Here is a 27,500-nt window from a genome sequence, read left to right on the forward strand (position 1 = left end):
CCTCTCTTCCTCATTACTATTCTCTGAAGTAGTCATGCTTGTTGCTATCGGTCCTTTGGATCTGGTTTGATAGGAGTGTGTTGCCAGAGTTCTTTAACAACTAACTTGTCTGGATCAGACAACAACAAACTTTGTTAGCGTTAGAGTTTAACAGATTTGATCATAACACATAAAGGATGCCATGCTCCTAGGCAGTTAACCGTTTCTACATGCTTTGCTTCGAACAACATGCGTCATCCCGGCTTGCTCATTTGTCCTTTTATTGTTATTTTTGTTTTTCTTTTCTTTATTTATTAAAGCAGTCGAATCTTATGGGGATTGCCTACGTATCACGTCCCCGCGCGAATCAGACCAGGCGTAGTTCTGCCATGAGGCTAACATTTTCATTTATAAAAAGATGAACAAACATTACATTTGAAAACTTTGTAAGAAAATGTCTTGAAATACACACATTTAAATCGAAATAAAAAGATACAATTCTTAACATCTCACAACGTGCCCCACTTTCCACTTGTGTTGTAAATTATTAGATCTTTTGCTCAAGGCGGGGCTTGACCTGGATGACCTCCCAACGTACGATACATCCTTTCCAACTCCACTGCTAGATGACGGGCAAAAGTGGGTGCATGCTCCGTAAACCTTTCATAATCCATTCCTTGGCAGTTTACATAACTTTGAGAGGTGTAGACCGCCAGGTCGTGGATCTGTGCTCTGAAATCTTGGAGATGTTGGCCTTGATTCTGCAATTGCTGCTGGCGAGTGGTGGCTATATCTCTAATACGGTCTTCACGATCTAGGGCTGACTCTAGTAGAGCTCGGAGTCTGGCCTGCTCTAGTCTCGCCTGCGCTCTTTCTTTGTCAATGTCTGCTTGTTGATGCTCTCTGTACCTTCTTGCTTCTTCTAGCTGTGCACGAAGTTGGTCTTCTGATCGTATCCAATGGTCTTTTTCCTTCTTGAATTGTGCACTGTCTTTCTCGGATTGCCTATTTTGGCGTTCCTTATCAGATCTGGCTTCTTCGTTTAATTGTTGGATCCTTTCTTTTGCTTTGCTCAACACCCTTTCATTTGCAGCAAGAACGGAATCATAATCTTGCATTTTGGTGATGGTTTTTTGATCCTTCCAATTCCTCATTGGCGTTTTAGAAGCCTTTTTCATTCTCAGAAATCGAGCATGAAGACTTTCATTCTCACAGGCTAGACTTTTCTTCTCGCCTTCAGCTTCTTGTGCTTGCAAATCTTTCTCCAGACTGAGGTTCCTTAGATTTTCCTTTAGGGCATGGAATAGTTGCTTTGTACCCCTTTTCTTTTTCTCCCCAGATCAACCGCTCTTGGATTTTATCATTAAAGCTTTGAATATGGGGTCTTTTGGTTGGCCTTCTTAGCTCAGGTTCTGGTACATCATCCACGCGAGATCGTTTCTCGAACCACCTTGCATATCCAGGATTTATCTCACCCTTTGATGTGTCTGGGACTTGAGTATCACTTTTCAAGTATCGACATCCATTCCACATCTGCTGGAGCAGAGCCTCAGGAATAGTGGCTTCTGGGTGCAATTCGATTTCTTGCGTACTCAAATCTTCATCATCAGGAACTACTTGATATCTCCCTAGTTGTCTTAGGACTCTCAATGGCGCATACGGCTGGATGCTTCTCAATCCCAATAGTAGCAGATAACTATTTGAGGTTGACATGTGTATCACTTCCCTCATCGGGAGCCATCCCAAAGTCCATTCAATTTGATTTGCCGTTAAAGTCCTTAGATGAGATACCCATGCTTCTGTCCCTTCTGGAACCTGATAATTTTTTACTCTTTCCTCATAACCCTCGATGCAATTATCGTTGCTTGGCCCATACTGTATGATCTTGGGCTGTTGTTGGAGATGTTCCATCACCCACATTTGCAACAGAATTTTGCATCCTTCGAAGACTTTCGCTCCTGCTTTACATAAAGTTAAAGCCCGATAAATGTCTGAGAGAATGATGGGGACAAGGGTGTGGTTTTCTTTGGTGGTGAGGATTTGCACAACCTTTGCGGTGCGAATATCGATTGTTCGCTCTTTGTTTGGGAAGACCATGATTCCTAGAAAAGCCACCATGAAGGCGAAGCGACGGTGAACCTGCCATGCGTCTTTGTCTTGCTTGTTAGTAAGGCCTTTCTCATGAATTTCGAACCCATCTGACTTTCCGAACCTTGAATACAAAAAGTTGAAAGAACAACATCCATTGATGACATTGCTTTTCCTGATTTGACTGCTGATGTTCAGAAGACCGAAGAATCGATGTACCGAGGGAGCCTTTGTGAATATCAAGCTTTGATTCCTTAAACTTCCGTCAAAACCAACATATCCAGCTATCTCCTCTAATGTAGGAGTGAGCTCGAAGTCAGAGAAACGAAAGACTTTGTGAACAGGGTCCCAAAAAGTTACTAATGCCGCAATCAGATCATCACGGGGTTTAACTTTCATAATATCCGGGAGATTTCCCAAATGCTTGATGACCCACTTTTGACCATCTTCGCCTAATTCACACCACCACATTTGAAGCTGGAATAGAAACTCTTCTGTATTTGTGGATGAGGGGTTTTGTGTGGTGCTCATTTTGTATCTGAAATTTAATTTAATAAAGTCAAGACTCATTTTGAAAATATACTCTAATCATTTTCAGTTAAAACTATTTTCAAGATTTAGAACTATTTTGGGAATTTTTCAAACTATTTTCAAGATTAAATACCTTTCAAGATTAAATACCTTTATTTCAAGATTTGAAACTATATTTTTTTTTATTTTTTTTTTATTTTTTATTTTTTTTTATTTTTTTTTAAAAAAATACAACCCATTTTATTCCTCAGTTCTCACCATGATTTCATTTAAGCCGGTCAACAAGCATGTTCGAGGCAAATGAATGCACAGGTAGCAAGTAGGATGCATCAGGATGGTCTTTTTATTTCGGGTTCACCTGTCCTAGACAGACCCAACCCCTGTGTTGAGTCTCCAAGGTCGGATGTACATGATGCAAATAGATGTTCCTACTAGGGATCCGGTACATGGCTGAGTTATTCTAGGTAAAAACCTGAGGCGTATTGTTCTAAACCTGGCTTACTCAAGCGGACAGTTTGAGCCGAAGTGGGGGTAACGTACCGGGAGCACGAAAGTCTACCCGGCCTAGTTACTTGTCCCAACTTCGTCTTATTTGGTATGACTTCTAACAGAAAGGTGGGTCACGCGCACGTGTACACCATAAATTTAGAAGACTCAGAAAGAAGAAAGGTTTCGCAACAGTTTTATATACACAATTCAGATAATATTAAAGCGGTAAAAGCATCATTTAACACACTAAGCATGTAAAAATCAGATAAAAATAAAGCCAACTATAACAGTTATTTTAAGCTCGAATTCTTGAACCCTGAACCAGTGGTTCTGGGTAAAATCACTCCCCAGCAGAGTCGCCAGAGCTGTCACACCTCCTTTTTCCGCGCCCGCGAGGGCGCAAGGGAGTTTTTCCAATTAAAGGACAATCGAAACGGGATTTGTTTATTTATTTTAGAGTCGCCACTTGGGAGATTTAGGGTATCCCAAGTCACCAATTTTAATCCCGAATCGAGGAAAAGAATGATTTCCATATTACAGTCCGCGTACCAGAAATCTGGATAAGGAATTCTGTTAACCCGGGAGAAGGTGTTAGGCATTCCCGAGTTCCGTGGTTCTAGCACGGTCGCTCAACTATTATATTTGGCTTGACTATCTGATTTTAAATACAATTATGAACCATGTGCAAATTTTATCTTTTAACCGCTTTTGTCATTATTATTATTTTACGAGAATTGCAACGTCGTGAAAACATATCTCGAACCACGTTACAATAATGTACCCGTGGTTATCGATATATCTCGACTCAGTTGAGATTTGGATTTGGGTCACATAAATGTGCACCCGAATTAATGAAGGTAAAATTATTAAATACGCGCTTAAAGAGGCTATCGCGTTATTATTCCGGGAGGGTCGTGAGATTTGCTAAACGACCCACCTTAGGGACTGAATGCTTCAACATATATATATTTAACAAGGGCCCCGCAATTTGTGCGTTTTTCTTTATTTTTGTCGAGGCTCATCTCGTCCTTATTTTAAAAGGATATCCTATAGCAACTACGTTTCTTGTTGCGTTTGTCTCTACTAATTGAAAACAGTAGATAGCCCTAGTTAATTACATGCTTGCAAGTTATCTATAAAGAATTCCGAATGCTTGCACAAAATCAGAAGCACGGCCACGTACACAGTCGGCCGAGCAAAAATCAAGGGCCCAAATCCAGCCCATGCGTGATGGACCAGACCTGGGCCATTGTTTGTTCGATGCAGGCCTGCTTGGTCTGTTTCAACCTGGGCTCGACCTTCGTGAGGTTGAGATTGCAGTCTCCGTGTTCTTTGTCTTAAAACATGGTTTACCAGTTATATGAAGCAGTTTATCAGAAAGGGAAGAACTTAACTAGTAGAGTATGATTTTCAGGCTTGGCCTACATTAAAGGACATATTACAAAGTTAAACTAAGTCTAAGATACAACCTATTTCATTGGGAATATTTTCACCTATCAGCATACATATATAAACTATCATTCAGCTAATCTATATTGATATACACTGGGCATACAGGCTACTTCTATTGTCAACACAGGAATGAAAATTATTATACAGTACATGATATCTAATGTAACAATCTATGTATGAAAGTCAACTTCAGGTCTTTTCTTTTTGTATTCATGCTCAATTTTCCAATTACATTTGACAGTGTATTGGTTGTGTACCTGGTATAGAGAACAAAAGAAGAAAGGAATGATCAGCTGGGTAGTATGCAACAAACACAGCAACAGCAGATACACAGCAACAACCACAAGTGTTTTCCACAGTCCACAGACAACCAGCAACAGTTTCCAGAACAAAGAAAACCAACAGATGGTCGAGCACCAAACAAGTAATCCCAGAAAAGAGTAGTGAAACAACAGAAATAACAGAGTATTCGATGCAGCAACACCAGCAGTTCAACAATCACAAGCAGCTCAATCAGGGCAAACAACAGAACTTGGCCAAGACAGCTTGACCAATATGAATTCTTCTGTAGTTTTCAGACAGTGTTTGGTTACAGTGTTTCTGGAAATTTCCTTATATTTTTTTAGTTTCCTTTAACTCACAAGACCTCTCTCAAGACTAAGTTTTTTTTTTCAGAAGAACCTCCTCTTTTAGGCTCCAAAAGAATCCCCCTCCTCTAACGGAAGGTCCCCCTTCTTATAGCCTAATCCCAGCACTTTACAGCCTGCTGGACAACTCAGAATTCCCCCCTCCCTGTTGTTTTTCCACTCACTTATTTTAAATAACAAGACTCCCATGAAATCCCTGACAGCCCCTCTCTCTTTTTGTTGTTAAAATGTCCTAATCCCTTATTTATTTAACCAAAGTATGGGCAGCAGGAATATAATCTGACAGCATATGCTGTCAAACTATTTTAATCCAAAACAACTAACCATACGTATGCTGCCCACCATCTGAACTAAGTGAACATGGCATCCATTTAAGCTCAAAGTCTGAACTGCCATTATAACCTACCCCCTAGATGTTCTTTTAATTCAAATTTGAACAAAACCAATAGGCAATACAATTCAGTTCCTAATGGGATTCAAATACGATCACAGTAGAAATAAACAACACGGATCAAGTTGTTACCATTAATGACTGAAACTAATTGACGACATACATCGACTCGACTATATTAATCGTAACACATAACAATCAATCGTTCATATAAACAACACGTACAGAGTCCCGAATGACTTCAGACAACTTTGTTCAATCACTGGAAACCTATATGAATTAACTCATTTGACGACTAATTTAATTGACGATCATGTATACCACAGAATACATTCAGAATACACAGAAAATCAACTGACCAAATAAAAGGTCTTTGACATAGATGGAAGAAATCCGAATGGAAAATAACAAAAAAAATAACAAACATACACAACGAAACATGCTGACAACTTAACTAGCAGTTGAATAAAACAAAAAGGAAAAGAAAACTTACCGAAAAATGTCCAAACAAAACTGAACCAAATCTGACTCAATTTTGACCCCTTGAGGCCGAACAAACTTTAATCAGGGTGTTCTCACGTGAGAACACCTTGATTAAGGTCTATTAGACATCAAACCCCCGTTAAGGCTAGCCGGATTCCCCAGGTTCATGTGTTCTAAGGTCTGGATTTTTAGATCTGGTTTTTAGAAGTTGTGGGTAGATTCGGACCAAACCAGGCCTGGTTTGGTCACGAGGGAGGTCAGGGGAGTGTCTGGTATGAAGATGGTGAGGTTTGGCATAGATCGAGTTTTGTCTCGAATCTTCAAATCCAGATTCGAGACGATGGGAGGTGATTTGAGGCTAGGGAGTAACAGATCCATGTTCAGGAGAGTGAGGGGGTCTTAGGGTGTTCAGGAGGTGGTCACCGGCGTTCATGCTGCCGGGTTCTGGTGAAGGGGAAACTAGGGCGGCTGCTAGGGTTTCGGGGGTTTCAGGGCTTGGTGAGGAAGATGAGTGGATGGGGGGTTCGGATAGGGGGCGTGGGGTGTTAGGTTAGGTTTATATATGGGGAGGGTGATTCAATCCTGGCCGTTGGGTTGATTACAATTGATGGTCAGGATTGGGGAAGCTTAACAATACGGTGCCGTTTGGTTAAGTAGGGGGTCGGTTAAATTGGGAATGGGTCGGGTCATGAGGGCCAATAAGGGCCATCAGATCAATGGAGATGAATGGCTCAGATTAACCGTCCCTAAAACGACGTCGTTTGGGTCCGTACTTGGGCAGGCCGGACTTGGACTGGACTGGTGTGCCGGTTTTGGGCCTTTTTTGTTACATTTCTTGGGCCCAAACTGATTTTCATTCACTCTTTCTTTTGTTTTTTTTTCTAATTTTAAAACCAAAATGAAATAATAATAAAAAACAATGAAATTAACACATACAACAATGTAACATTTTAACACAATTATCACAAGAATATTTAAGCAAGTTAAATCACAACCTAGAACGAACGATGCATATATATATATTTTGAATTTTCTTTCAACGACCGAATTACGGTTTGATTACCATGACAGACATACTTTGTATTTTGATTGATAAGATCAAATGCAACATGGACCGAACCACAAATGACTAACAGCACATGCCACGAAAAATCGAAAAATTGTACAGCGGAGTCATTTGTCACTATTTTTGTTTTCTTTTGGAGCGATTGCCCGTGAAGCAAAAATCACATGCTTACAACAGCATCTAAAGCAATAGCATCGGGTCTACCCGGAAGTGCATAAAAATGGGCCTGACCACCACCTGATCAACCTCCCTCTCTGGGGTGACCCCTAGTTGACTGGGTGGGTGATGGTGAATTAACTGGCGCTGGAGCCGATGACTAATTCAGCTGCACGCCTCAAACTGGAACGGGCATAGCACATAACCATGCATTCGATTAATTAATAGTGGACTCCCCCACTTGGCTCGAAGCCATAGACCAAAACATATACCGTAACTCATAACGCATATACTTTATTCCTGCCGTAATACCATAGTGAGATTAAACTCAAATCCTTTGTAAGCAATGGGAAAACACAGATCATCAAGTACTTTAAATCTTCTACAAATCTCGCATTCACTCTCACAACAGTCAAGCCCACTCTTTTAAGCGACCCAATTTAATTTACAACACATATCTTTCACTTGCAAATGAGATCTTCTAACATACAACATAATGATCGCACAAACTTTCGAACATTCCGCAGGAGATAACCCACCTGCTTCACCTCGAACTAACCTTTCCATATACCTTTCACCGTCATAAACTTTACATAATCACTTAGTCTTCCTATGTCTGAACTCATACCGCAACATGAAATTTACTTCACTCCCAACTACGAAACAAGAGATGATTCTTCACACGCCCATAACTCAGGGCTATACCTCAAATCAAGATAGAATTCAAGCACCTAATAGTTATCCTATCCTCCAGCAGACCCTTCTCGTCGCTTCCAAATCACATGAATACATCTCATAGTCACATCACACTCATCATGTAACTATCAAGTCATTACCTCCCTTAATAGGGACACAACAGAACATATGGATCCAGAAACACGTGCTCACGAAATCAGTAGCTCAGGGCTCAAACTATAGGCAAATATCCGGCCTCGAGTCCTCTAGACTGGCCCAATATAAACGCACAGAGATCACATCTCGCCCCTCGATCAGGGAATCATAAGCCATCGATGTATAACCGATACCGACTGCTCATGTACACATACGAATGCACGGAAGGGATTCAAAGAGTTATTTTTCAAGCTGAATCAAGGACGCACGATAAGAATTCAAGAATGCAAAATTTTTCCTAAAGGTTTTGCAGCCTCTCGAGGATAAATACAGATGTCTCCGTACCTTTCCGCGAGACTCTACTAAACCTGCTCATGACTCGTGAGACCTATGTAACCTAGGCTCTGATACCAATTTGTCACGACCTAAACCCAAACCTGGTCGTGATGGCGCCTCTCGTGAAGACAAGGCCAGTCGACACTTCCTATTTTCCAATTATTAATAGTTAAGCATTTAAGAAATGGTATAATCATGATAAAATATATCTGAAGTAACAATGATAACATAAGTATGCGGAAGAACATCCATACACAGCCCTAACTTGGGTGTCACTAGTCATGAGCATCTATAAAACCTAATACAAGTCTGAAAGGTCTACAACTAGTACAAAATTCTGATATGAGATATGAATGATAAATAGGGAGAAACACGGGTCTGGGGACGTCAAACAACTACCTCATGAACTCCGAATGTCTGCCGGGAGCTCTCAACTCGCACTGGCAGGATCAGCAATGCCTGAATCTGCACACAGGGGTGCAGGGAGTAAAGTGAGTACTCCAACTCAGTGTGTAACAAATGTAAATAAAGACTGAAAGCAAGAAATCACGTAAGGCACAAAGCATTCTATAATGAAGCAGTAAAACCAAGTAAAATAAGTAAATCAGTGAAAGATAGGTAAAATTCTTTATCTCAAATGTGGTTTTCATGAAAAGCCGTTTCAATGATTAAGCAGGTAATTGACAGTTAATTAAGAAAAATAACCACATAAAGGTTCGCCCCTCGAGCACAGTATAAACAAATCTGCCCCTCGGGCAATATTTCAGAATAGTACCAGCCCCTCGGGCAATCACATAGAACAATACCAGCCCCTCGGGCTCAATTAGATAAAATAATACCAGCCCCTCGGGCTTAATCTCACATCACAATGGGTACTCGCGCTCACTGGGGGTGTGTTAAACTCCTGGAGGGGCCCCTTACGGTCCAAGCATAATAACAAGCCATCTTGTGGCATCAAATCTAGGCCCTCGGCCTCATATCAATCAAGCCACCTCGTGGCGTATATATATCTCAGGCCCTCGGCCTCAAATCAGTATCAGTGTTTCCTCACAATATAGGGCCTCAGCCTTACTCAGTCAAAAATCATCACAAGCCTCTCGGGCAATAGTAAAACGATGTTTCTTAGCCCAAACATCATTTAAAATATTATTTAAGTCTTAAAACTGAGTAAACATGGTTGAGTATGAAGACAGTAACATGACTGAGCTCAAGAAAATAGTCAAAACAGTGAGGAAAATCAATAAATAGCCTCGAAGGGTTCAGATAGTTGGCCCTAGGCCCAAATATGACATTTAACCCAAATAATGATGATAGCAAATTGTTTTTGAAATGAAAGATCTTGGAAAGACAAAATTTTGTCTTGGTCTACAAATTGAGTATATGAAAGATGGAATATTTGTCCATCAATCAACATACACCGAAAAGATTTTAAAGCGATTCTATATGGATAAAGCACATCCATTGAGTACCCCGATGGTTGTGAGATCACTTGATATAAAGAAAGATCCATTCCGACCTCATGAAAATGATGAAGAGCTTCTTGGTGCCGAAGTACCATATCTTAGTGCAATTGGGGCATTAATGTATCTTGCCAATAATTCCCGACCAGATATAGCTTTCTCAGTAAGTTTATTGGCAAGATTTAGTACTTCGCCAACACAAAGACACTGGAATGGTATTAAACATATATTCAGATACCTCCAAGGGACCATTGATATGGGTTTATTTTATTCAAACGAATCCAAGCCATCATTGATTGGTTATGCAGATGCAGGATATTTGTCTGATCCACACAAAGGTCGATCTCAGACAGGCTATTTATTTACAAGTGGAGGTACAGCCATATCATGGCGTTCGACAAAACAAACTATGGTTGCTACTTCTTCAAATCATGCAGAGATAATAGCCATTCACGAAGCAAGTCGAGAATGCGTTTGGTTAAGATCTATAACTCAACACATTCAGCAAACATGTGGTCTTTCTTCGAAAGAGAATATTCCAACAATATTGTATGAAGACAATGCTGCATGCATAGCTCAATTGAAAGGAGGATATATCAAAGGAGATAGAACAAAACACATTTCACCGAAATTCTTTTTCACTCATGATCTTCAGAAGAATGGTGAAATAGATGTACAACAAGTTCGTTCAAGTGATAATTTGGCTGATCTGTTCACTAAGGCATTACCAACCTCAATATTTGAAAAGCTGATATATAAGATTGGAATGCGTCGTCTTCGAGACATTAAGTGATTTTCCACCAGGGGGAGTAACTACACGCTGCACTCTTTTCCTTAACTAAGGTTTTGTCCCACTGGGTTTTTCTGGTAAGGTTTTTAATGAGGCAGCAAGCAATGCATATTATAAATAACTATGTACATCCCAATATTTTTTTTGTAAGTTGTTAATGAGTCACATTATCTTACATGGACATCCAAGAGGGAGTGTTATGAATAGTTTGTACATTGGATACTACTTTGGATACTACATTGGATACTATATTGGATGCTACATTGGATGCCCATGTTGTGAATAACTTAAAGACTAAATTTCCTATTTTATGTCCATCATCTTTACTTTTTATGCCTATAAAAGGCCATGTAATTGCAATGAAAAATTACACCAAAGTGAAAGAAAAAAATACTTCTCCATTCTCTCTATCTCTTCTTATTTACATTTTACTACATTGCTTTTATTGTATAACAGGAAGGACATTTTAACAAGTTCCATTTTTAAACACAAAATTCATTCTCCAAAAACCTTTTAGCTAGTTGAGCCTTCACACTTCCTTGAAAAAAATATTCAGACAATCAATTATCAGGTTAATTATTTAAATTAAGTGGGTAAGTGTAAGAATTGTCTTGTTCACGTGGGACCATGACAATTAAAGGAATTTATGACTAATATGCATGCTACGTTGGTGTCATAATTTGGGAACAAAAAGTCTTGCTATGCATTAAAGTTATAAATGGGGCCTACCAACCAAGACTTTTAAAGAATGCATTTGAAACTCAAAGAATGATTTTGAAACTCAAGTCTTTGGACGTAAGCTTGCTAAGATAAGAACGGATGGAGCTCACTATTTTTTTAAAGACTTCTTTATCTTGGAATCTCTTTATCCTTACTTTATTAAGGAATTTATATAAGATTATCCAAGATCTCATTATCTACAAAGTGACGTATGGATTTATCAAAGAAAGAATTCCTGTGAATTCTTGAATTCCTGTGAATTCTTTACAAGCAGTAGATGTAAACGTGATTTCTTTAGCAAACACATACAAAAAGTATGTCCAACAAGAAGCCACGAAATTCATACAAGAGTAAGATGATAGCGACGTGGGTTGCTACAACAAAACTTCATATGGATTCTCCCTACTTTGATTTTTCTGTCACGTGTTTTGTCACAGTTGACGTGTGTTAGAAGTATTGCTAAGAGAATTGACTCAGATATGTTAAGGCTATCCCTTCTTTCTTTTGGCACGATCCATACGATATGAAACGTGCAAATGCACAAATTCCACAAGTGACTCTACTTATAGAAGTAATAGAAATATCTATGTTCTTTAATTACCATATGTCATAATATTTTATCATCTGTTCATGGGTCTCAGAAAAATACGAAAGTTGAAAAGATGTTACTTGATATTGCTCAAGAGGCAAAGTGGTCTTATGACCTTCTGAATGATTTTATTGACGTATTTTTCATGCATTGCATTCATGTGCATTGACCCATGACCAGATGGCATTATATACGCGTATATATGTAAATATATGTATATGGAATGGGAAAAGGTTACGGCGTTATATACGCACCACCAACCGATCAGCTGGTATATGATGCTGATGTTGCCTACAGTGGCTAAAATATGATTCAAACGGCATTATATACGCATGTATATGTATGCACTCAAACAGCGTTATACACGCATATATATGTATGTATATATATGTATATGGGATATGGGAAAGGTTATGGCGTTATATACGTACCACCACCTGATCAGCTGGTATACGATGATGATTTTGCCCATAGTGGACAATATGATATGATGGGATGCCCTCAGAGGCTGATGATATTATGAAACATGTACCGATGCACGGCATGACATTCTTACGCATATGCATGACGTTAAAAGTAATTTATGATTTACAAAGTTATTCAGACTTACAAGTTGACTCATGTACTCTATATGTCTTCCATATCTCTCTTGTATTTATTTATGTGCCTTACATACTCAGTACATTATTCGTACTGACGTCCCTTTTTCCTGGGGACGTTGCGTTTCATGCCCGCATGTCCCGATAGACAGGTCGAGAGCCCTCCAAGTAGGTTATCAGCTCAGCGGAAGATGTTGGTGTGCTCCATTTGCTTCGGAGTTGCTCGTTTGATTAGTATGATTTAGACGTGTATTGTTTGGTATGGAGGGACTCTGTCCCGACCCTTATGACATTTATGTATTCTTAGAGGCTTGTAGATATATGTCGTGTACATAAAAGATTGTACGGCCTATGTTTTGAATTTGTAAAGGATCATGTTGGCCTATTAGGCCTGTATGCATGTGTATATGATGATCTATTAAGAAGGATACATTACGTTGGTACTCGGTTGAGTAAGGTACCAGGTACCCATCCCGGACCATCGGTTTGGGTCATGACAAAAGTGGTATCAGAGCAATTATGTCCTAGGGAGTGTACAAGTCGTGTCTAGTAGAGTCTTGTTTATTGGTGTATCGTACACCACACTTATAAGCAGGAGGCTACAGGGCATTTAGGACTGTCACTCTTTCTTCTACTCTAGATCGTGTGGTAGAGCTCACTTATATGAATTCAAGTCCCGAACTTCTATTCGTAATAAGACGATGCCTACATTTAGAAAGACGATTGATAAGAGATACAACTGTGGGATTATTGATTTAGAGGAACTCAATTTTGCATCTTGCTTATGATAAGTAAATGTAACGTCTTTAGCAAATCATGAGTGTACTGAAAGGTGTAAGCCTCCTTATAAGGGAGCTTAAGGAAAGAATATTTGTCCACCTTTATGGTAAAAGATAATGCTTTTAAGAGGCAAAAGAAGCAAGGTGAAAAGTGTACGATGCGCCCAGTTAATGAAGATTATCGGTATTACAGTTCCGGTAGAAAAATATAAGCATTAAGAGTTACCCTCAACAGTAACAGAGATATGTACAATTGGTCGTACCCATCTCAGTTAAGCCATATGGGGGCTAACAGGTGTAGTTTAAGAAAAGGACGGAACATCAGGACCTGACTGGGGTTAGAGTAAACCAAAATGGTGAATGAATTGTTTGTGTTAGTTGACATTTCCAAAGGATATTGCAAGTGTGCTAGTAGATCTCCTCGTGAGACACCTAGTTGGTGCCCCCTAAAATATTAAAGCTAGATATGAGCACTGGAGACCTTAAAGGGATAAATATTACTTTAGTATGGCTCCCATCCCTAGTAGAACGAGAATGTTTGGCAACCCGAAGAGCTGATGGATGAAGCAAGGGGAGCTAAAAGCAAAAGAATGTCATGTTGAAATTTTTTAAAAGAAAGTGATCGGTAGAAATATTAGCAGAGTAATGAGAAGAGAGATAAGGAAGAATTATGAGTAAGATGCGACACATGGATGACAATGGTAAATAATCACAGAACCTATAGTCAAATGAAGAAAGAGACGAAAAGTGATGGGCCTTAAGACAATAAAAAAGGTATAGGCCATACAGTCATATCCCCATTTTGGGAAATGAGTTCGCGACTCTAACGTGATTAACAACAGGAAAAGTTAGACCTTAGAGTAATAGAAATCAGTATGGACTGGTAAACAAGATAAACTAAATATGAATTAGGGCCTGAATGATTGGAAAGTACTCAGCATCATAAGAATTTCAGATTTCGTTCTGGCGGTAATAGAATGGACCATAGAAAAAGATTCACAATGAATTCAGAGAATAGTCATTCAGGGAGACGCTTCCCTAGAGCAAGCAATGTGAACAAAGTTAAGCTTAAGAAACTGTATGTGCTAGTTACGCTAAGTGTCACCCTCGCGAGTAATGGAATTTGTCATCCTTGGTACAGAAGAATTGCCGCAAGGCAAGTAAGGATCAGTGATGTTGAGAAACGATGCCAAAGATGAAGAGATAAAACATCTATAGGTAGATCCTCGTAGCTCCACTTCTTAGTACTCCCCTAAAGGGAGGAATATGGAATGATAAAAGGAATAATTCTATAAAATGAGAAAGGGATGAGATTGCACTTATCTAAATACTACAGATATGCTATAATTTCAGAACGTTATCCAAACGTGATGTCAAGGAGAAGAACTAAAGGTTCCTGCCCAAGATGTTATTAATAATTAAGGATCTAGTATGAGACGTAAGTTAAAACCAAGGAAATAACCCAAGAAAGATTACGAGGAATATTGATATGAGAATGGGCCAACGAGTAGTTAGTAATTGGTCAGGAAGATCTCAGTTATGGCTAAACAGGAGGTTATAGACGAGTCATCAGATCATGTAAGAGAAATATAGTAGAACCCAACATGGAGAATTCAGCCTCGGAGAATATCATTATAATACTTGAGATATATTCAAACAAGAGTCGGGGTAGTTAAAGGTACCGTATGAGTGTTAAGGGAATAAAAGAAAGTGCCAATGGGAAGGCAGTCAAAATATTAGTTCAGAAGCAACCATATAAGTAGAAGAGCATGGAAGTAAGCAACTACATATGATTATAGGCAAGTAAGGACATTAGAAAAGGTCTGTAATAAGCTCACAGCTTTACGAGAGCCAAAGGTTCTCCCTAAGTACTACAACGAAAGACTAGATGAAGAGATAAGAAAGAAGGCTTCAACCTAAACACAACGACCTAAAGAGGAAATGGTCATGTAATAACAATCTCGCAACAACATTGTAAGCATTCCAAAGGAAAGTGGCACCTACTGTGGTTAATGAACGGGAAGTAAGAATTAAAAGTAATATTCAAGATCATATGAGTTGTATAAAAACTCTGGTAAGTGTGGGCACTAAGATAAGCTAAGTATGGATGAAACAAGGAGCAGAAAGACTAGGAAAAGTAATAGCTTACGTTGAAAGAAAGCTAAGATGGAACAAAAGAATTATTCAATCAATGATCCAGAGCTAGTACATTATGGATACACTCAAGATTCTATAGCATTATCCAGGCAACATATTTGTTGACAATCATATAGCCATAGAAGACTCCGATATAAGTTAAAAAGAAGAATTGAGCCCATGGCGTAGACACATGATTGAATTGTTAGAAGATTGTATCATGGATAGATATTCCATGAAAGATTGTATCATGGATGGATATTCCGTAACGCCCATGAAAGGCTAAGGTAATAACTGATACCATGAGCCACAAATCGAAAAATAGCTTAAGCCTACATGAAGGCTGATCGGAAGGAAGAGGATGCTAAAGAATTACATTACCCAAGTAAATCAGGAGTCTGATTATTGGACATAGAAAATTTTTTAGAAGTTGTGCTTGAGAACATGACACAATCACTCTTAATATCAGATGTTCTAGAGAAATCATAACGACCATAATCTATAATGGCTCGACAAGGAAGCCAGTTAGAAGAAGTACTAGCCTCATAGGAAGACAGTATGAAGCTCCCACCGGATTGTGTATGTACCAGAGGTGCAAGTATTATAATAAAGCTTCAAGTAATGGACGTGAATTACACCTAGGTGGAAGGAAAGTTATGAAAGAGATAGAAGATATGATACGAGATTTTAAGTAAGTGAGGTAAAAGGTGAACAACGTACGAGATACTCAAGGTAGAAAATATGAATAGTATATACTTCGAATAGAAGGCTAGAAGTGATGGGATTCAATATCCATGAATGATAGCGGCATAGTCAGTGACATATCTCATAGCCTATGATTTCTAAATACTGAGAGATCTAGTTAAGAGAGTAGAGAAAAGTTGGAGATGGTGTGGTGTCTCGCTTGACGTGCCAGAATAACATAAGAAAATCTATGGTGCAAGCAAGTTGAAGGAGAGTTGTGAATAGTATAAATGGATATGTATAAGTCGCAAGCTAAAGTATCGTAGAGCGACAAAGTTTTAAGGAAATATGAGTGGGGATGAGGAAAGGAAAGTGAAAAAGTGATGAGCATGGATAAGTCCTCGGGATATAGTCCATAGAAACAAGAGAGGTAATGATTTCTCTAAATTATTGAAAGTTTGGTATTGCGTAAGAAGTTTCAAAGATCAATATTGAAGTGAATCAATAATGGATGAACAAAAGGCACAAAGTATGACATGAGATTAGGCCATGATTCTTAAGACGAACGATAATGGAGGGGGCATTAAAGGACTAAGATTTATACCTAAAGGGTAGGCAACAAAAGTAACTGGGAACTTGGTAAGCATGCCTCAGCAAAGGTAGATTGAAGCAAAAATTATGGTATAGTATAAACCATGTAAATGCAGTAATGTCACGTGGATGGGTAACCAGATCTATGAAATAAGATATGACCGTATTCGCAAGTTCTACAAAGTATCGAGCAAAGGACTTCAGTATACCTATAGAGGCCTAGAGAGGCATCCTATTAAGACTTAATATACAATGTAAGGACTTCATATTGACTAAACATTAAAAGGAAAAAGGAAAGACGAATCGCATAAGTGCACTTACAAAGCCAGGGTCATACAGGTTGCATGACAGGAAGTAACAAAAGTTGCAAGATTAGGTAGATTTCGACCACACGTCATGATATGAGCAAAAAGACAAAAGTGGGGAATACCTTAGACTTTGAATTTATTCACAGCGCAACTACTTAAATGGCAAGATGAGTATTAAGGTATTTACAAGAGCTATAAGTTACGGAAATGATAAGAGCATCAGTCAACATTCAAGGACGAATGTTCCAAAGGGGGAATGATGTTACGCCCCGCAATATTACGTCAATATTATGTTCCGCAGTATTATATTACGACGATGTTATGCTCTGCAGTAATATGTTACAATGGTGTTACCCTCTGCAGTAATATATTACGATTGAGATTACACTTCACAGTAATAAGTTACAATGATGTTGCACCCTACAGTATTTTATGTTGAATTTATAGTAAGGAAATTGACATCCGTCCAAGGAAAAGATTATTTGAGGATTATAAGGATTATGCTATTTCACAAGTGATTAGTAAATTCATGAAAGTGAGAGGGTAAGCAAGTCGAAGAAAATGAATTTCGTTGAAATTTGGTATTTTGGGATAAAATATAGCTCGAGCTAATATACTCGGTATTTATGGACTAGTACCATACAAGGTACCACATGACCATAATAGTAAGGCGTATAAGGTATGTGAAAAGTGAGTAATATTTCAAGTAAGTGGGAATAATTCTCAATTATACGGGTAATAGTTTAATTATCAGGTAACGAAACATTATCCAATTAACTAATAAGTGGATAAAGATTAATAATTATCTCAAAATAAACGTGGCAGCCACCTAAAGAAATGACTAAGAGTCTTTCTTATTAGGTGGCATGTAGATACACTTTACTACATTTAAAAATCTTTCAACATTCAAGACCTTGTATTATTAAAATCAACGTAGTGTTATGAATAGTTTGTATATTGGATACTACTTTGGATACTATATTGGATACTACATTGGATGCTACATTGGATGCCCATGTTGTGAATAACTTAAAGACTAAATTTCCTATTTTATTTCCATCATCTTTACTTTTTATGCCTATAAAAGGCCATGTAATTGAAATAAAAAATTACACCAAAGTGAAAGAAGAAAACACTTCTCCATTCTCTCTATCTCTTCTTGTTTACATTTTACTGCATTGCTTTTATTTTATAACACGTTATCAGCACGAAGCTCTAATTTTATTCTTAACTCCCGCTAAGTTGAGCCATATTTTATTAAGGTATGTATCATTATAATCATTTTATTTATGGCAGTATATATCATATGCTCATTGTTTGTAGATTACTTGTGCGCTTGGGCATCTTAAATAGTTTAAGTACATTGCAGTGATAAAATAACTATTTCCTTCCGTGCTCAACTCTTAGAGGACCTCAAAGTCATCAAACTAGCTATGCACTAATGTCATACTTATAATATTCATGGACTCCCTAGATCAAAACATATCTTTAAGGCATTTTGAAGAACTGTGAGAAATAAATTGACAAGCAATAATTTTATAGTTTAATTACTTTATATTTATTGGAACATATAAATAATGTTAGTCACGTTCAGTTCTATTAACACATATATATCAATAATATAAAGTGAAATGAAACAAGTATGTAATTTCTACTTTATGGCAAGAATAAAATGAAATAGTAGATTGTTAACATGATATAACTCTATTTTCATTTCTTTTACCTTAATCGTTTTGTTTTCATTAATTGTTTATTATTATAATTATTTCTCTAACTTATTCATCTTTTATGATAGTTTTCACTATGTCAAATTTATCAAAACTTGAATTTGTGGCACTTGACATCACCGGGAGGAACTATTTATCATGGGTTCTTGATGCTGAAATTCACCTTGACGCTAAAGGTCTTGGAAATACTATTATACAAGGAAATGAAGCATCAAATCAGGATAAAGCGAAGGCCATGATTTTCCTTCGTCATCATCTACATGAAGGGTTAAAAACTGAATATTTAACCGTAAAAGATCCACTTGAATTATGGATTAATTTGAAGGATCGATATGACCACCTAAAACTTACGGTATTACCGAAAGCTCGGTATGAGTGGATACATTTAAGGTTGCAAGACTTTAAAACCGTAAGTGAGTATAATTCTGCTATCTTTAAAGTAAGTTCTCTATTAATATTATGTGGAGACACTAGCACCGATGAGGACTTATTGGAAAAAATATTTTCTACTTTTCACGCTTCAAATGTGGTGCTACAACAACAATACCGTGAAAAAGGTTTTAAGAAATATTGTGAGTTAATCACATGCCTACTTGTGGCTGAGCAGAATAATACTCTATTAATAAAAAATCATGAAGCCCGTCTGTCACACCTCCTTTTTACCTGTACCCGCAAGGGCATAAGGGAGTTTTTTTCAATTTAAGGACAATCGAAATGGGATTAATTATTTAAAGATTCAGAGTCGCCACTTGGAAGATTTATGGTGTCCCAAGTCACCGATTGAATCCCGGATCGAGGAAAAATATGACTTTGTTTAACAGTCCGCGAACCAAAAATCCGAGTAAGGAATTCTGTTAACCCGGGAGAAGGTGTTAGGCATTCCCAAGTTCCGTGGTTTTAGCACGGTCGCTCAACTGTTATATTCGGCTTAATTATCTAATTTTAAAATATTTTTTGAACCTATGTGTAATTTTAACTTTTTTACCGCTTTCAACTAAGAAAATTATCTTAAAACGGGTCACGCGTACGTGTACCCATTTGTTTGGCTCGTCAAAAAATCATGTCACGAGAACGTGTCCACAATTAATAATGTTTTGTTATTATTTAAGAAAACTTGTTTGATGTTGTGCAAACTCATATTCTGATTTTTTTATTTTATTATATATATATATATATATAATGAAAATGAACAAACTGTATTTACATCACGCAAATGTGTACATAATTACAATAATTTATTTAAATACGCTTAAAAGTATACTTGTGGTTTATGAGTTATATTTTTTTCTATGTTTGTTTTAAGATTAGGATAGATGTGGAATTATTAAGCCCCCAAAGAAAGAGAATAAAAAGAAAAATTGTTATATATATAAAAAAAACTTCTTAGTGAACTTAATAATTCCAAATACCTTATCCAACGTTATTTTTTGTTCTTTTTTTTTTAGGAAAATAAAAAAATAAAAAAATAAAAAAATAAAAAAATATTCTTATTAAATTAAGATTAGGAATTTCCAACTTTCATGGCTAGGTAGTTAAAAATTATAAATGTTCAATTAGAGAAGACTTTTCTTTATGTAAAAAATTTACTACAATCTTATAAAGAAAGTTTATTATAGTTTATAGTCTATTCACAAGAATGACTAGAAAAAGTTAACCTATTTGTGACTTAAGGACTATAACACTATTTTTTGTCCATAATTGATAACTCTTTATTGCTAATTTAAAAGTTTGACCGCAATTGTGCAAACCTAAAACTACGTACATTTGTCAATTTTGTATGATTAAATGGTAGGCGTCACACCTCAGACTATATGAGCTAATTTAATTTAATAACCTCCGTAAACCCGTATTTATTATTAAGAAAGTTTGCTCGGAGTTGCGCGAACGCATACTCCGAAATTAGTTGTAATCATGCCATGCGAACATGTGCGCAATCACAATTGTATTTTAAACGGCCTTATATGTTTCTCTACGAATATTCAACAATTATCCCTAAATCGAATTAGTATCGCTAGGGCCACAAGTTATGGGCCAGCTATATTGTAAAAAGGGCAAATGGGCTAATTCGAGGCACATAGATTTGTAGCCAGGGAATGTTAATATGGAGAAGGACCTGGCAGCTTATTTGCTAGGCCCATGTCCTTTGTTTGAAATTACATCCTTTAAATCTGGTCACATGACCAGTTCGAAGATCCAGGCGAGCTGGACATAATCCCCAAGAATTAGAACAAACCATTGTCCAAAACCTGATTTCTTAAAGCCCAAAGCTATTTCTCTAATAATTCATTTGAAATGCCCTCGCAAAGAATCATACCTCCGGGCACATATTAAAACTAGCGATTGAATTGTGAAGACTGACAGTAAAGCTATGACCTGAATCCAGCAAACTTTAGCGGAATGGAACAAATTTCGATATAAGAACGTACAAAGACAACAAAACCCCAACTTCTGAAAAATAAACCTTACGAAGAACACATTAGAACAAATGCATATTCCCTGAAAAATGCAGGTAGGTCCTGGGCAAACTCTCCTCAGTAACCAAACATCTATCATGAGTAGCATGGTCTGGACCACATTTTTTCATTTTTCTGAAAGGTTAAACAGGTACTAGAAATCATATTCAATGAGGACTAACCAACAAATCAATCTGATGAGAGCCACAATCAGAATTTACAATCTAGAATAATGCTATAATCCAATAATCTAACATTATTTATAACACATTGGTGAAAATCCCAAATCTGAAAAGGAAATAGACTACAAACTATATGACCAACTATTCATAATGATTGACGAGATAAATGTGCAGAAATCACAAGAAAAGCAATAGCTTCTGTTTGAAAGAACAAAACAACAATTTCAGCTCGATTTCCTAGGCTTTTGGTCTAGATTTACTTCAAGGTTCAAATGTCTTTACATACCTGGAAATGAAAGTCAAAAGGAGGTAAGATCAACAAGAATAACAACAGCTATCACCAGCAGCAACAAACAACCCCAATCAAACAATATCTCGTACAACTTTAAACCAAATTTGAAGACCAATTCTAAAACCTTTCTCCCTCAGGTGAGTTGAGATTGTTTCATAAGTTTAAAAACAATTCTCAATCAGTAAAAACTTCAATGGAACAAAGAATTGTCTTCCTGTGTGTGTATATCCGTGTATGTCTTAGCCCTCAATTTTCAGAATTTTTAGAGTTTAAGTCTCTTTCTCCTAATAAATCTCTTAAGCTCCCTCTCTGTATCTATTTCCTATATCCTCCTCTCTTTGAATTGTCCTCTTTTTCATACATGCAGCTCTATCTTATAGGCAACTGGAAATGCCCATTGGATTCATAAAATGACCTTTCAATATTTTAAAATGATTCCACTTACTCAATTAATGCACTTCTAACCCTACCACTATTAGAATCTTCTTAAATTGGGTAAATGCCCCGTTTAATTATTAAACAATGATCAAATTGTACTCTGAAATCTTTATTTGATTAAAACTACTGAAAATTTTGATTATTTATAAGCTGGCACAAACAGTTCTATAAAATAGAATCACCAAGCAGTCAAAACCAAACAACATCAATTTCTGATTATTTAAGGGTTTGACATTAAAAGGAAATAGAAAATCATACCCCATACATGAGTGATCAGAATTGAAACAAACAAGAATAACCAACGGATGAACTCATTTGTGGTTCGACCATTAAAACAATCAACACCAACTTAACTAGCCCTGTTACTAAACAAATTCAAACTAATTTAATAAAAAGATTTAATTAAACTGACTGAATCAGTGGACCAACAACTAGGGAAGTAAAATGAAAAATGAAAAATAAAAAAAAAACAGTTAAGAAACTTACCAGTTTAATTGAACAACTTGGTATCAAATTTCTTCTTTTTGATTTCATCGCCAAATGATGTTAATCACTTGTTCTTTGTTAAAACAAGAAATTAATATCATTTCACGATAAAACCGGCTCTACAATTATCAACAGTTCTTGAATTAGGTTTGACCTTAGAACTTGGACCCCTAGATTTAAGATTCGAGCAGATCAAGAGCCATTCGAAGGAAACGGGTCATGGATTAGTGAAGAGGGAGTTGTGGTGGTTCTACGGTGTGAATTTGGGGTTGATTGGGTGAGTTAGGGTTCAAGGTCAGATCTTCGATCCAAGATTCGAAGAGTTGGAGGGTGATTCGAGGAAAAGGGATCGGGGATTTGGAGTGAGGGAAGTGAGAGGGTTCTGTGGTGTGTTTTCGGGGTTGTTTGGGCCACCGGAACCGCCGTGAGGCGATTTCCGGTGGGCGGATGGTGGTGTGAGGCGGTGGGAAAACGGGGGTCTTTAGGGTATGTGAGATGGAATGAGATGGGAAGGGCCGGGTTCGGGGTAGGGGTAAGGGTCTTGGGGTAATTAAATGGGGGTTGATCTCGAGCCGTTGGATCAAAGGGAATCAACGGCTTCGATTAAAAGGGTTTGAAACGGCGTCGTTTAGGTCGGAGTGGGGCTGGATCGGGTAGGGGAGCGGATTTGGGCTGGTTTGGAGTGGGTTTGGACGGATTTTGTTTGGGCTTGAGTATCTTCTAGCCCAAATTTGATTTCCTCTTTTTTTGTTAACTCTTTTTCTTTTCTTTTCTTCTTTTTTTTCTTCAAAACTAAACTTAAAGATCCTACATTAAATTATAGAAGACCTAAGTTAACTTAAAAATATTGATTAACTTTAATTAACACCCATCACAAACAATTAAACACTTAAATTAACAGAAAATCATGCAATTTGACCAAAATACAAATAATATGTTATTTTTTGTGAATTTTTATTTTTGTAAAGCAACTAATTATTAATTAATTCCAAAAATATACAAATACAATTCTAAAAATGCCAATGCTATATTTTTTGTATTTTTAATGCATTAATAAAATTAAACATGCACACAGATCTATGCAAACAACAGGAAAATCGCACAATATTTTCTAAAAATAACACATAATTAAAGAAAAGACCTAATTTTAAGGATTGTTTTTGGAGTAATTCGTATGAGGCAAAAATCACGTGCTCACAGCTGCTCCTCTTTGTCCGGAAACACGAAGAGTTTTCGTGCAAAGATAAAGTGAGCGGATACGAATGATTTTTGCCTATTTGAATACTCCGTGGGAAGCATTTTTGAAAGATTTGACCGAACATCTGCTTCAAAGGTTTCCTACATATCCTTGGCTATAAAGGAATCAGGTCAATGTAGTTCGGGATGTTTGGGTAGCTGGGACTACCATGGGACTGCGACGTTACTGCTGTTGCATGCTGCTTTTTACTGCTTGCTGACCTCCTTATTACACCATGCCTAAAGAAAAACAAAAAGCTAGACTAGATCATGGTATATGAATTACAAAATCTTATCTAGATCATGCTCTTGTGTCTTTTGTTGCTTTGATATCTTGGTGACTCCTTTGGTATCTTTTGCTTCCGATTTGTATTGTATTCTCCTTAGACTACCAATCTTGAACTGCTTATTTCCTTTTCGCATTGTTTTCCGTCGAGTCTTGTACTTCCTTCCTCTGCTTGGGATTTTTGTTGTTTCCTGCTGGGGATTCCGGTTGGATTCCTCTGCCTTATTGACTCTAAGTGTATTCCTCTATTATATGGGCGGGCTCCTGACTTCAACCAACAATGTCAAAAATAAATCACCATTCTGTTCTTCAGGGGGGCTCCTGACCTCGACAACATCTTTTGAAAATAAATTTCCATTCCTCTCTTCAGGAGGGTTCCTGACCTCGACCACAAATAAATCGCCATTCCTTTCTTCGGGCGGGCGAAATTTCAACAACTTCGAAAATTAATCGCCACTCCATTCTTCAGGGGGGCTCCTGACCTCTTGAAATTTGAATTGTATTCCCTTGTTCTCTAGGTGGACACCTGATTGCTGATACTTCGACTGTTCTTCCTTGTTCTCCAGGTGGACGCCTGATTGCTGATACTTCAACTGCTCTTCCTTGTTCTCCAGGTGGACGCCTGATTGCTGATACTTCCACTGCTCTTCCTTGTTCTCCAGGTGGATGCCTGATTGCTGATATTTCAACTGTTCTTCCTTGTTCTCCAGGTGGACGCCTGATTGCTGATATTTCAACTGTTCTTCCTTGTTCTCCAGATGGATGCCTGATTGCTGATACTTCAACTATTTTTCCTTGTTCTCCAGGTGAACGCCTGATTGCTGATACTTCAACTGTTTTTCCTTGTTCTCCAGGTGGACGCCTGATTGCTGATACTTCAACTGTTTTTCCTTGTTCTCCAGGTGGACGCCTGATTGTTGATACTTCAACTGTTCTTCCTTGTTCTCCAGGTGGACGCCTGATTGCTGATACTTCAACTATTTTTCCTTGTTCTCCAGGTGGACGCCTGATTGTTACAAAATAGACAAAAGCAAAGAAAACTTTCTGCCCCAGTTTGGTAGTTGGGGACAGCTACTAAATCATATTACTAACTATTACTAAAATTTGAAAGTTGCGTCCCATTATCCAGGAGGTCCTGACAACATTTTAACTAAACGACAATTTTAAATACAAGCTATGTCTTTTAAAGGCATGACTTTACCAGATCTTGTTATCTAAACCAATTTTAAACTATGTCCCATTATCCAGGAGGGCCCTGAAAACTTTTACGCCAACCTACATTCCCTTTGGTGCTTATTTGTCCTATATTTATTTATTATGATTGTTTTAAGGTTTAACCTGTGCCCCATTTTCCAGGAGGGTCCTGGAAATTTATACAACCAAACCTGCATGGTACTTGCTTCCCTCACCGGGTGCTTCCTGAAACAAATGTTGTCTTTGCCCCTGTTTCAAATCAAAGAAAATCTTGTTAGTTTAAGGCGTGGTGGTTAGTTGTGGCATTTTTGCTGGGGGTGGTTTTCTCTTTGTCCTGCTTTACTGCCTTGAAGCGCTCGAAAGGACTATTTTGTCCTCATAATTGATCTTTAACCGCAAGATCCCCAACTGTTGTTTTCACTTCAGACCCTTCCAATCGTAACCATATGTCTCTCATGACATTACTGAACCACTTCTCCGATTCAACTTTTGCTCACACCCATATCTTATTTTCATCATATTACCTCCCGCCTATCATGACCGTATTTTGCATTGTGCAATTTTGAATCTTGGTAGTATACCTTGACATTCCTTTTTATTTGTTGGAACAAAACTTACCTCAAAAGCTTTAGATGAGTAAGATTATCAGTGATGAAACATGACGACTTTGACAATTAAGAATAAAAAGAAAATCCAAATTTGGATGACTGTTGGAGATAGGAATAAGGAACTTATCTGATTGGAGTCACTGGCACCAATGATCATGGTATGCATTTTGGATTAATCAGCCCAGTCTATTTAACGAATCTCCTTTTCAGTTGTTTTACTTTGTTCTCCAAAATTTCCACAACCCAATTTTACTTTTCGCCAACTTACGGACCTTGTTCGACTTGTAGTGTCCTAAAGAGTTTTCACCGACAAACCTCCCTCATTTGTTTATTTCTTAATTCCTTTTCACCTTATGGTGCCTGCGAAGGTTTTCACCGATAAGACTCTCTCATTTTACTTTCTCTCAGCTTTCGTCGTCTCATGGTGCCCGTGAGGGTTTTCACCTATAAGACTCTCTCATTTTCATCGCTTTTTCCTATTTGGACCAGAGTGTTATCCTGATATGAATCACCTCCATCTGCTCGACTCGGCCTTTCTCTAAGATTGATCGAAAGGTCTTTTGGATGTGGTTGGAAAGAAAGGGTATCAAAGGTTTAAAACAATTTGATATGGGTTTAAAATTACAACTCGTGGAATCACATTTCTTATTACCAGTACAATTCCTGCCCCAGTTTCTTGCTTGGGGGTCTTTTGATGTTTTATTTTACTATGTTACACTATGCACATTATGCATATTATGCACCCTATGCCCGAGCCGTGAGGCGCCTACGTATCCTCTTTGAGGAATCAGGTCAAACGTAGTTCACCCTTAATCTCCTTGTTTATATATTTTTTCCTTTTTCTCCTTTTTTCTTTTCTTTTGTTATTGATTCCAAAAGAGGGGTATGAAAGAAACAAATGTGGCTCAAAAAGGGGGAACAAAAGGTACAGTGTTTAGATAGTAGAATAAATTGTCTTCGTCATTCCAATCTTCGAAATAATGCCAAATACAAATATTCAATAATTATACCAGAGGAAAATCATGCGTAATATCTCTTTACTGCGTCAGAATTGATAGCCATGTCTATGCATCCTTCAATATCTGTTAAACATAATGCACCATTGGACAATACTCTGGTCACAATGAACGGTCCTTGCCAATTCGGGGCAAACTTGCCCTTTGCTTCAACCTGATGTGGAAGAATACGTTTCAGCACTTGCTGACCCACTTCAAACTTTCGGGGACGCACCTTTTTATTGTATGCTCTTGCTATTCTTGTTTGATACAATTGGCCATGACATACTGCTGCCAATCGTTTTTCATCAATCAAGTTCAACTGCTCCAAACGGGTTTTGACCCATTCATCATCCTCAATCTTAGCTTCGGCGACGATCCGAAGGGAAGGAATTTCAACTTCTACAGGAATTACCGCCTCAGTGCCATATACCAACAAATAAGGAGTTGCTCCTACCGAAGTGCGAACAGTAGTGCGATATCCCAACAACGTAAATG

This window comes from Nicotiana sylvestris, chromosome 9, assembly GCF_000393655.2.
Source record: "Nicotiana sylvestris chromosome 9, ASM39365v2, whole genome shotgun sequence".
Lineage (NCBI taxonomy): Eukaryota > Viridiplantae > Streptophyta > Magnoliopsida > Solanales > Solanaceae > Nicotiana > Nicotiana sylvestris.